Raw genomic sequence first — 10,235 nt, 5'->3', positions numbered from 1 at the left:
CAGAGACCACCATCAGCACATGTCTGTGGAGCAGAAAAGTGAGAACCTAGGAGGGTAGCAGAATGGCAGGGAAGTTCTCACTCCATAGCAAAATCATGGTTTTTCAGCCAGTGACTGTGAAACAACGTGTGACACACTGTGTTTTCAGGGGATAGGTGGTTCTTCAGAGGCACCTGCCTCTTCCCACGTACTGCACTGATGTCCCTGCGCCTTATTCTACACAGCCTTTCAGACACAAAGAGGCTACAGATTGCATTTTAACGTAGCCCTGAGTTTCTTCATTCAGACTGTGCTTTGAGGCCTTGTTCATGCAGACTTTTGGAGCTGCCCTTTCACACACCACTTCATGCTGTGCTTTCCCTTTGTAAAGTGAAGTCTCTGCTTCTAGGCAGCCAAGAGGAAGGGAGTGTGCAGGAAGGGAAGCACAGGGCAGAGCAGGATTGCTGCTTCCTGATCACTGGTTCTTCATGTATGTGTCTGAAGCACACTGTCAGGAAAAAGGTAGGACTTAAAGGGAAGAAGGCAACAAGGTCAACCTCACACTGCACCAAGCGCAGCTGCAGACTTTCTGGTCAGAATGGATGAGGTGCCCAAGTGATGAGCTGAGGAGTTTACAGGAGCATTTGGCCTTCAAGGAGAAAGTAAAACTCTTTTGATTATTGTAGGCATGCACTACCTGACCTCAGCAAAGCATTTTGATTGCTGTTTTCATCAAGCTCATGAAGAATTTTGCTTAGAGACTGCTTGGAGAAAGCTGGATTAGGCTGCTGTCTAATTGAGTTACCTGAGTCTAATTCTGTTGTCATAATTGCCTGGGGGAAGCAGAAAGGGCTGGTTACCAATTAAGATTTTAATGTTTTTAATTTAAGAGGGTTTGAAGGGTATATGTGGTCTAAGAAATGCATCTAATTGATAGAAAAACAAGTTAAATGTCCTACTGCCTCCAACTCTAGCTGTATTCTCCATCCAGGGAATTCAGTTTTCTATTTTTACATTTGACAGGTCAGGCCTTTGCAGCCTGCAGGAAGGCTGGAATAGCCTTGTAATGAGAAGCTGACATCCTAGCTGCAGCTCTGCTGCTCTACAATGAGGGCCAGGTGACGGATGAAAGGGGAGGCACCTTTTCTGCAGAAGAACGGCTGTATCTTCTGTTTCCGACTGCTGTGACATCAGTGCTTCCGTCTTCCAAAAGTCTAGCTGATGTCTTCTGGCACAAAGAGCAACAGAAGAAGAAAACAGCTAACCAGAAATGAACAGTGAGGACTGAAAGATTGTATTATGCTTCTTTGCTCCTTGCTGAGCTGAGATTCTAGCAATCATATGAGAAATACTATTCAAGATGCTTGCTATAAGCTTGTGTCCCATTCATCTTTGTAAACTGCAGCTTGCAACAGAGCTCAAGCACAGAGTACTGCACAGCTACACAGGGTGCTGCTAAAATCTGGCAGCCCTGTCTTCTCTGACAGATGCAGACTGGTGATGAACTGAACGGCTGCTCCAAGACAACACTCAGGATGTTTGTAATAATGGGAAAAAAAGTGATTAAGTATTAAGCAAGCTCCTATTAATTCTTTTCAGTTTCCTCTTAGACTTTTTAGACGAGAGAGAGAGAATTTGAATGACTACTGATGTTGTAAACTGCTCTCTCTTTAGTTATATAAGGTGCAATTAGCCTGGTAGGTTTCTTTTTGCCTCTGCTAGCTTTCCAGATGCTAAGGCTTGTTCTAGCAAGTTAGCAGTGACTTCCTAAAGAGCAGAAGGACAGTTTACAAAAGCAGCCAGAGTTCGATTTCCCAGAGTCTGACAGTGCAGGTCCGTCTTTGTGATCTGCTGGGACTCTGCTCATCTGACCCAGAGGGCAGAGCATCATCTACCCATCTTCAAGAGCAAGGCGATGGCATCAAAGCAGAGCTCCGCTTCCTTAATGGCTTCTTTGAAGCTGGAGCAGCAGAGAGGGCAAAGTACAGCAGCTCCCTCTCTCCTTCTGAAGAAAAGACAGCACAGCACAGCTCTCCAGAAGTGACATATATAAATTCAGAGAAGTGAAACATAATTTTACGGAATATGCTGCCTGTGGGGAGTTCCTATTTCTGCTGAGTGACCTTATTTGTCACTGAAGTTTTAATTGTAAAGCTGCGCTCTGCTTTTGATGGTGCTTTCTTTGAGTGCAGGTGGAGAAATCTTGTGCTGCCTCCTGTACCTCTCCAGTCCTTGTGTAGTAACTTGTACAAGCAGAAATTGCTGCCTTGCTCAGTACCTCCATGATTTTCATGTAAAGGAATATGCCATGTGAAAACAACTAAGAAAAGAGTGAGTAAAGACTGGATGAAGCTCTAGCTCTCCAACTGGTTATGAAGCTCGTTTAGGTTATATTCATACTGTTTTGGTGATCTCTTTCTGCAAAAAACAGCTAGTAAGTTAGCTAGTATATGTGACTGCCAAAATGGACATTCACTGAAGACTGCAAAATGTTGGTGGAACGTGTTACCAAATTCTTGTCTTAATGTATGCAAGTTTATTGTCTGATTTACATCAAAGCAATTAAGTTGAAAAAAATCCCAGTGAAGACACACAATCAATCTATTGAAATACTTCATTTTTAAATTCAGACAACTGGCAGTAAGCTACTTACTAACAAATTTCCGAATGCGAATAAATGTTGAAAGGAATATTTGAATAGTTTGGTGTAACATATTGGGAAAAATTACCACTGTTTGCAACATATTTCAAAGCAGAAGGAGAATAAATTAATTTCATGTTATATTCCTTATGAAAAAGCCCTTGGCCCTAATAAGCATTTCATACTGGTCTTTTTTTTTTTCACGATAAGACTTACCTAAAGTAGAAATAACATAAGGAACTTCAGGGAATGTTCTACTAAGTGCTTTGCCTTAAGAAATGAGTACTAAAGCATCAATATAAAGGACTTTTGCTCTTTAGTGTAGGCCTGCTCTAGTTTATATTCAAAGATAAATCAGCCGCTGATGGTCCTCTCATCAAATCATAATTTTCTGTGTATTGTTACTATCATCTTTACTCATTTATAGTGATTTATTATCCGGCAGTTAAATGGTTAGAACTTATTTTCAGAACTGAAGAAAACGTTCACTTTTCTCCCTGATTGTCTTTCAACCTGGTATAGCCTAATGGTTAAATGCAGAAATGCATTGCTTGTTCAAAATAACCTCTTGAGTTATATTTATACCTGCAGACTTTAGCCTGGTTGAGCTACCGTTTGCCTGAGGTGCAAGTTATATAAAGGCCTGGGCAATAGCTCCTAGCTTGATCCAGAGCCAGCCTTGTAAATCCATCCTTTCAATTAACAGCCAAGGAGCTAGCTACCCAATGGCATCACAAGCACTCAAAGATCACTTTGAATACTGTGATATTTGTATGCCAATAAAACATAATGTTTCTGTGCTTTTCATTGCTTCATACACGAGGATACTGATGCACTGGCATACTGCATTTCAAAGTGGAGCTCCTAATGGCAGAATAGATGTAGCACGTATTCTTTTGTGGATTTACTGTCCCAGCTTTACCTTCACTGGTGAAGACCAAATGTGAAATAAACCCACTAATTATTTGGTAATGTTATGCTTTTGTTTTTCTTTGAATACGCATAATTGTGCACTGAAAACAAAACCTACTTGTAATTTTCTTGGGCTTTTGTAATTTGTTATTGACTTTTATAGATTATTCAGTAAACTCAAATTGCTTTTTGTCTTAATTGAGTCTCGTCTGCATTCTGCACTGGTCAATTTTCAGCCTACCGTCTAAATTGCTTTGTTGTGCCCCAGTAAGACTGACGAGTTGATAAGGTGGTGAATAACATTTATTTTATGCCTCATATTCCCCTCAGCTTGCATAGGAAAAATGATTTTATAATTAATGTATTTTGTAGTTGATGCTAATGGACGCCAGTTTTTCAAAGTTAAATATAATGGGGAGAATGGTTTTTGGTCACAACCTTCTTCCAAATGCTTACTTTTTTATCCATCACCTATTTCACAGGGAACTTGTTGGAAATCACCTCTTGGGATTGTAATGCCTTTCTCAAGTTTGAAAAGAGCGTTGCAGTTTACAGATGGGGGTGAGTTTTTTTGGCTCAGAAATCGGAGGTTGCAGGTGTTCAGTGGTACCATTTGCAGATCACTTAATGAACAAGTGTTCAGATGCATCACCAGCTCAGGCCTCTCCCACTGCTGGGTCTATGTTATTGTTTTTTGATGCAGTTAAGTAACTTCATTTATGTTATTCAAAGTAAATGTTATTTAGTGGGTAACAGATATTTTAGGCAGCCCTTTTCAATTATGAGAAACCTGCTGATCCTTTTTCTAAAAAGGCTACAACCTCATTTCTAACTTCTCACAGTTCTTAAGACCTACTGATGTGAAACTCAAAAAAGATACATCAGAGTTGCTGTGTAGGAATCTTGCTGGTTCCATTTGATTCCCATAAAAATGACTCAGAGATTTACGAAGAGAGGGCTGCAGAGGTGGGTCACACACAGTTGGCTACAGAGACGTGCCTTCCTTGTTCTGCTCAGCTGCCTCCAGCCAAGTTCAGGTTATTTCCCTGGGCACTACGGGCATAAGAAGCCAGTTGTGGATGGATGGTGGGTTCAAGGCAGTCCAGCATCAGATAGCTGAGCTACAGAATGCTGTACTGATGCCTATTTGGCAAGGGGAAAACCTTCCATTTCTTCTGGTTAGGCTGTGCACCCCCATGCAGCATGTCCTGTTGCCTGGGGCACAGCATGGTGCATCTCAGTGTCCCTTACCCAACACCACTGTACAAAAAGGAGCTGTCTTTTTTCGGAGGAACAAAAGTGTGATCACATGGAGGTGTGGGGACTGTGCTGAAATTTTCTGTTTCCTGTTTGGCAACAATTCCATTCCAGCAGGATGTTGCCTGTGGTTTCTACCTTCTGACACATCCCATCAGCTGGGCGTGATCTGAACCTTTACTGGGTCTTTCAGCTCAATAGAAATCTGCATGTGAAAACTTCCATCTTTTGCCACTTATGGTTACACGGTAATGATCAGATCTGTCCCAACATCACCTTCTCCGCTTGCAGGTGTCAAATTTTCCTTCTCACTTTTGTTTCAGCTATTAAACTGTCAAAATGAGCCAGTGCTTTGTTACCAGTACTGAAGCTGTATTTGGAGTTTTGTGGGAATGCTTGTGTGAATGGCTTTTTTTAACTGTTAAAAATTGCAGTTTGTATCTTCCAATTTCCTTTGCAGCATCTTCCACTGCAAATCAGTTGGTGGTTGCATGGCTGCATTCTTCCACATCTTGTTAGGAAACATAAAAGATGGAAAACCATACAGTAATAACTTGTTCACCAAAACTAAACTCAAACATAAGAGCTCCACATATAAAATTGATATATTCCTAGAAGTACTATCAGAACTGTATATTCATGAACTAAGAATATACACATTTTTAAATTGGTGCCGACAATATACATTTTTTTTTCATGTTTATATGTCCCTGCAGAAACAAAATGAATCACTGAAAGTATCATTATTAATGACCTATACGCAGGTATAGAGGCTATATTTGTGTGGCCCAAAAATAGAATTGAAAAGGAGACCTAATTTTATAGTGCTGATATGGGAGAAACTCATATCCACTTTTCTTTGGCAGCACCCCATCTTTATGTAGATTCATTATGAAGTTACTAAAACAACACTGTCTTATCCAACAAGCTTAAAACTGAGGAAATATCTAGGCTTTGTAATTACTACCAGCCACTTTAATAGGGTATAAATATCATACACAAAGTCATCACAGGACACAAAGTCAGCTATCCTATAAACCAGTGTAATGTACCGGTAAGTTACATCTGTGTATTTTATAGGACTTGTCATATGCAAGCTCAAATTAAAACAACTTGTCTTTCTATAATTAATATGTCAAAGTATATGAGAAACTGAAATGCAAATGTAAGAGTGGGATTTAAAATGTTGTTCTAAATTTCTGTTACTCTTCTGAGAAGAAATATTTCATGAAAATGTAGTGTAGTCTCCCCACACCCCACTACGTTCCATTGTAGGCCCGGGAGGAACAACTGCTTCAGAATTTGTTTCTTGCATTACTATGGATTTTGTGTAAATATGTAGCCATCTCTTCGACACCACAGAAATTTGTACTCTCAGTGCGTGTGCTCCTGCCTGAATACCATTTTGGTTCTGAGACTGATTTGGTTTTGAAGTTGATTGGCAGCATTTGCAAGGACGTTAATCTTTTCTGTTACTTTGCTTGTCCAGTTTTCCTCTGCAACTGCTGAGCTGCGGTCTATAAGGAAAACCACTTTTGAACTATTTACTTAATTGCTGATCATGAATGGTAAGATAATTTCCACCTAAAAAGAGATGAAGATGATTCTTTTCACTATATATATATGTAGTGTGTGAAATAAGATATTGTATTGTCTTGTTGAAAAAGACATTTCTTGTTTTAAAGCAGACATCATTGCTCTGAATCAAATAACACCTGTTAATGTCTTACTCCAGGGTTTGTCATTGCAAGTAGAACACTTATTCCTCTACCCCTACTAACAAATTTCAGCTCTGTCGTGCATTTTCCTTAAGTATATAATGCTTACTTGATACAAAATTAGTGTGGCTCTAGTAAGAGAAACCATGAAAAAAATGGCCCTATTTAATAGTTGTTCTGAGGATATTAATTTTTCTAAGTACTGAATGAACAGGCACTCTCTTAGTGGTTATTCACATCTTTATTTCTGATTGGATTGCTTCTGTCTACTGAACTTTATAAAGGGTTGAACAAAACTTAAATATTAGTTGCATCTAAAGTGTATAAAAATATTTGAGTAAATAAAAGGATAAAAAAGAATGTGTAGAAATAAATACTGCAGGAGCCACCAGGTTTTTAGAGGAATTTTTTTGTAAAGGATCAATTTTTCAATGGAATATTACTGTGCAGTTTTAGCTAATTATCCTCAGACATCTTTTTGTTATTATCTCCCCTGTTTAGTGACAGCAAGTGCAGCTGTCTGAAATAGTATAGTGCTAATTCTCCCTTTATTCCTGAGAATCTCAAACTTATTGACTTTCTGTGGCATTCATTCACTATCTGGTATTCTGGAACTTCTTCTGTCCAATGTCTCAAAGGAGAGGTTCTTCATTGGCCCCTGAGGTTGGCAGTGTGATATACTATTGGATATGGGGGATGTGAAAGCCTGACAGATCCCGTTCTTCAATCTGCTTGAATTTCTATTGACGTCTCATCTTCCCCTCTCAGACAATTGGGATTAGAGAGAAGCCACTGAAACAGAGCTATGAAGTCAGGAGTTTATGGTGCTCTAATTCCAATGTGCAGAAGTACAGGGATACACCCTTTGTTAAAGGTAGCAATTAAGGAATGAAAATAACTTCCAAAAAAAAACCCAAGAAGGATAAATAACTGATGAAGGGGGAAACCTGTGAAACGATTGATCTGCTCAGCCCATGTTGCTGCAAACAGGGAAGCTCTCTGAAAGAAGTTACAAGAATGCTTGCTTGTCTTGCTTGAGGATTTGTATTCGTACACCTTGTTGCAGCATGTGAACTCCAATAATACTGTTTTGTTCAATTGATTCTTTTTCACTGTTATGTCTTGCTTTACCAATAGATTAAACAGAAAATAGCTGGGATTTTAAGAAGTTCACATCTCTCTGTGAGCAACTAGAGCAGAAAATCTTTGTAGTAATTGACCTGCTGAGACTAATTCAAATATTCAGTGGCTCTAATGTCTTCTGCCTTATTTCACCAAAGCTGAATACAGCAGTCTTCAGGAGTAATTAGAGGAACTGCTGCTTTTTCCAGGCAATTATTTTTGGGTAAAGGTAGAGAGACAGGGAGAAGAGAGGCAGGAAAAGACACACTTGAGCTAAGAAAGCCGATTTTCAGGCTTGTTTTGTTACAAATATCCAGGGTGAATCTGTTTTAAGTTTAAAAGGAGCTGTTGCACTTGCTTTACCACAACACCCTTTGTAAGAGTCAAAACTGCTGGAGCACTTCGTGTTGGATGCCATGTTTTTGGCTGCTGCTATGAATTGTTTGTATACCTGCTCTTATGACTTTCTGCAGTCCCTGAATAGAGCAGGATTCGTAACTGTTTCCTGGGGCCTAAAGCCAGTTATGCTTTTCTCTGTTCCTCATGAAATTACAGTTTACTATATTCGTTGCCGTCTCTCCTGGCACCACTGATGGTCAATCTGGGGGCCCCGAGTCTGCTGGGCACCGGCTTTCTTGGCCTGGAGTAGGCCATGGAGCTGGAGGCCTCTCCCGCCTCTCACATCCCAGTGAGCTGTGAGGCGACGTGGTCCCGCAGGAGGGGGGTGGTGGAGAAGGGGTGACAGTGGGGAAGCTCTGCCTGCCGTGTGTCATCTGAGGACACTCTGTGAAGGAGCCCTCGGCTGTCCCCACAGGGCTGTCTCTGGCCTCATGTCAGTGTTCCGTCAGCACAGTGCTGTCACTGGTGATAGCAGGGGCTGACTGCCGCCTCCAAAAGTGTGTGTGAAGCATTTATGACAAGAGCAGCTGACAAGACCTTCATTAGCTTTTGTCAGTGGCCTCATTATGCTGAGTTTGGTGAGCATTGGGCCTGTCCCTGAGCATGGGCCCCTGTCCTCCTTACCCCAGGGCACTGCTGTCAAACAAACCAAACGCATTACTGAGTGGTTCAGTACATCTCATAGGCTTGTAGCCCCAGGCCTGCGGCTGTGGTCACCGAAACGATCCCTCTTGCAGCTGTGGCATGCATGGGGATCTGAGGGTATGTTGGCCCCATTAGCCCTCCCAGGGTACCCCAGCCCTGACTCCAAGCTGCCCACGTATGCTGGCCTTGTCTCCTGCCTCAAAGACTTTGGAAGTTTCTGCTCTTCTTTGGAGTTTCTGCTCCTCCTTGAGACACCGATCCCCTCCTGTACTGTCTGCAGTTTTTTTCTAGCACCATTCCTCGGTCTCTGACCTCCAAATCATTCTGTTTTAGCCCTTCTCAGCTACTGAATGCACAGGCTGCAGCTGGAGATATGACTCAGACTCTCTCAATGCAACGCCTGAACCAGTTTGTACTCCAGTGCCACTTCAAGGCACAAGTCTGTAAGGTCGAGGTTTTAGAGACTGGTTTGATGCGGCCTGCAAGGCAGAGGAGCCACTGCTAAAGCTAGCAGATTCTAGAGAAAAGGTAAGATTTCCTGTATCTCATGCTTAAATACCATGCACGAGAAGCATAGGTGATGTGACTTTCCCTTCTGCAGTTGCAAGACATCTGAAGCAGGAGCTTCTGTGCACATGCAGCTAAGTCACCTTGTACCACATACACAAATGAGCTTTGCCTGCCCACAGTTGATCTTTGCGTGAGCAACAGTGGCTCTTCCAGATTTTTACAGTAAATCATGATATCTGATAGAGACTGTCCCAGACTGAATAATATTATCTCTGTCCTAAAACAACAACTCTGTTTAATATGCTGAGTATTTACTGCTCCAACAGATTAGAGAGCGCTAACCTTTCTTAAGTAACACCCAACCTGATACAATTCACCACAGGCTTCTGGAGTTTTTGAGAATCTCAGACTCCAACTTGTGCCCAGGGCAAATCTGGACACACGGTCCTGATAAATTTCAGGTGGGGACTGGGATTGTCCAAACTCTTCCTGCTTGATATCACACATGACACAAGGAGTAAATGTTTTCATCATGAAAAGGGACCAAGAAGTGAATGGAAGAAGAGACATACGTGATGTAGTTACTCAGGTGATGTGGAACAGCCAGCTGGTTGTGCAGTTATTCAGCTCTACTTATAATGAACTTCTCTTTACTGTATGTAATTTGAACCTCTGTTTCTTTATTTCTATCCCCAGTTTCATATGATGTTTTCGGCTGATCTTGGCTTCCCTTCACCATCTTTTGATCCAATGGGTCAGCATTAGCTACACCTGTAAACCTGACAGATTTTCAGGATTTTATGTTCCTACAAAGGGCAGCACACATTACATTTTCCTTGCAAAGCCTTCCCATCCCTGAGCTGAGCAGAGTAGAGCAGTTTTCCTTGAGTAATGTGAAAACAAAAGGACAGAGGGTCTTTGGTGTGCTGATATCCATAAAGCACCCTGCACTGTATTGATGTGCTGCAAAGAAAGAGGTTTAAGAAGGAACAGAAAGAAGCTGAGGCTAAGGCAATTTAGTTGTAAGAAAAAAAATCGAAGACATTCATTCT

The sequence above is a fragment of the Gallus gallus genome, chromosome 1 (assembly GCF_016699485.2).
Source record: "Gallus gallus isolate bGalGal1 chromosome 1, bGalGal1.mat.broiler.GRCg7b, whole genome shotgun sequence".
Classification (NCBI taxonomy): domain Eukaryota; kingdom Metazoa; phylum Chordata; class Aves; order Galliformes; family Phasianidae; genus Gallus; species Gallus gallus.
Note: the sequence above shows the minus strand (reverse complement) of the source record.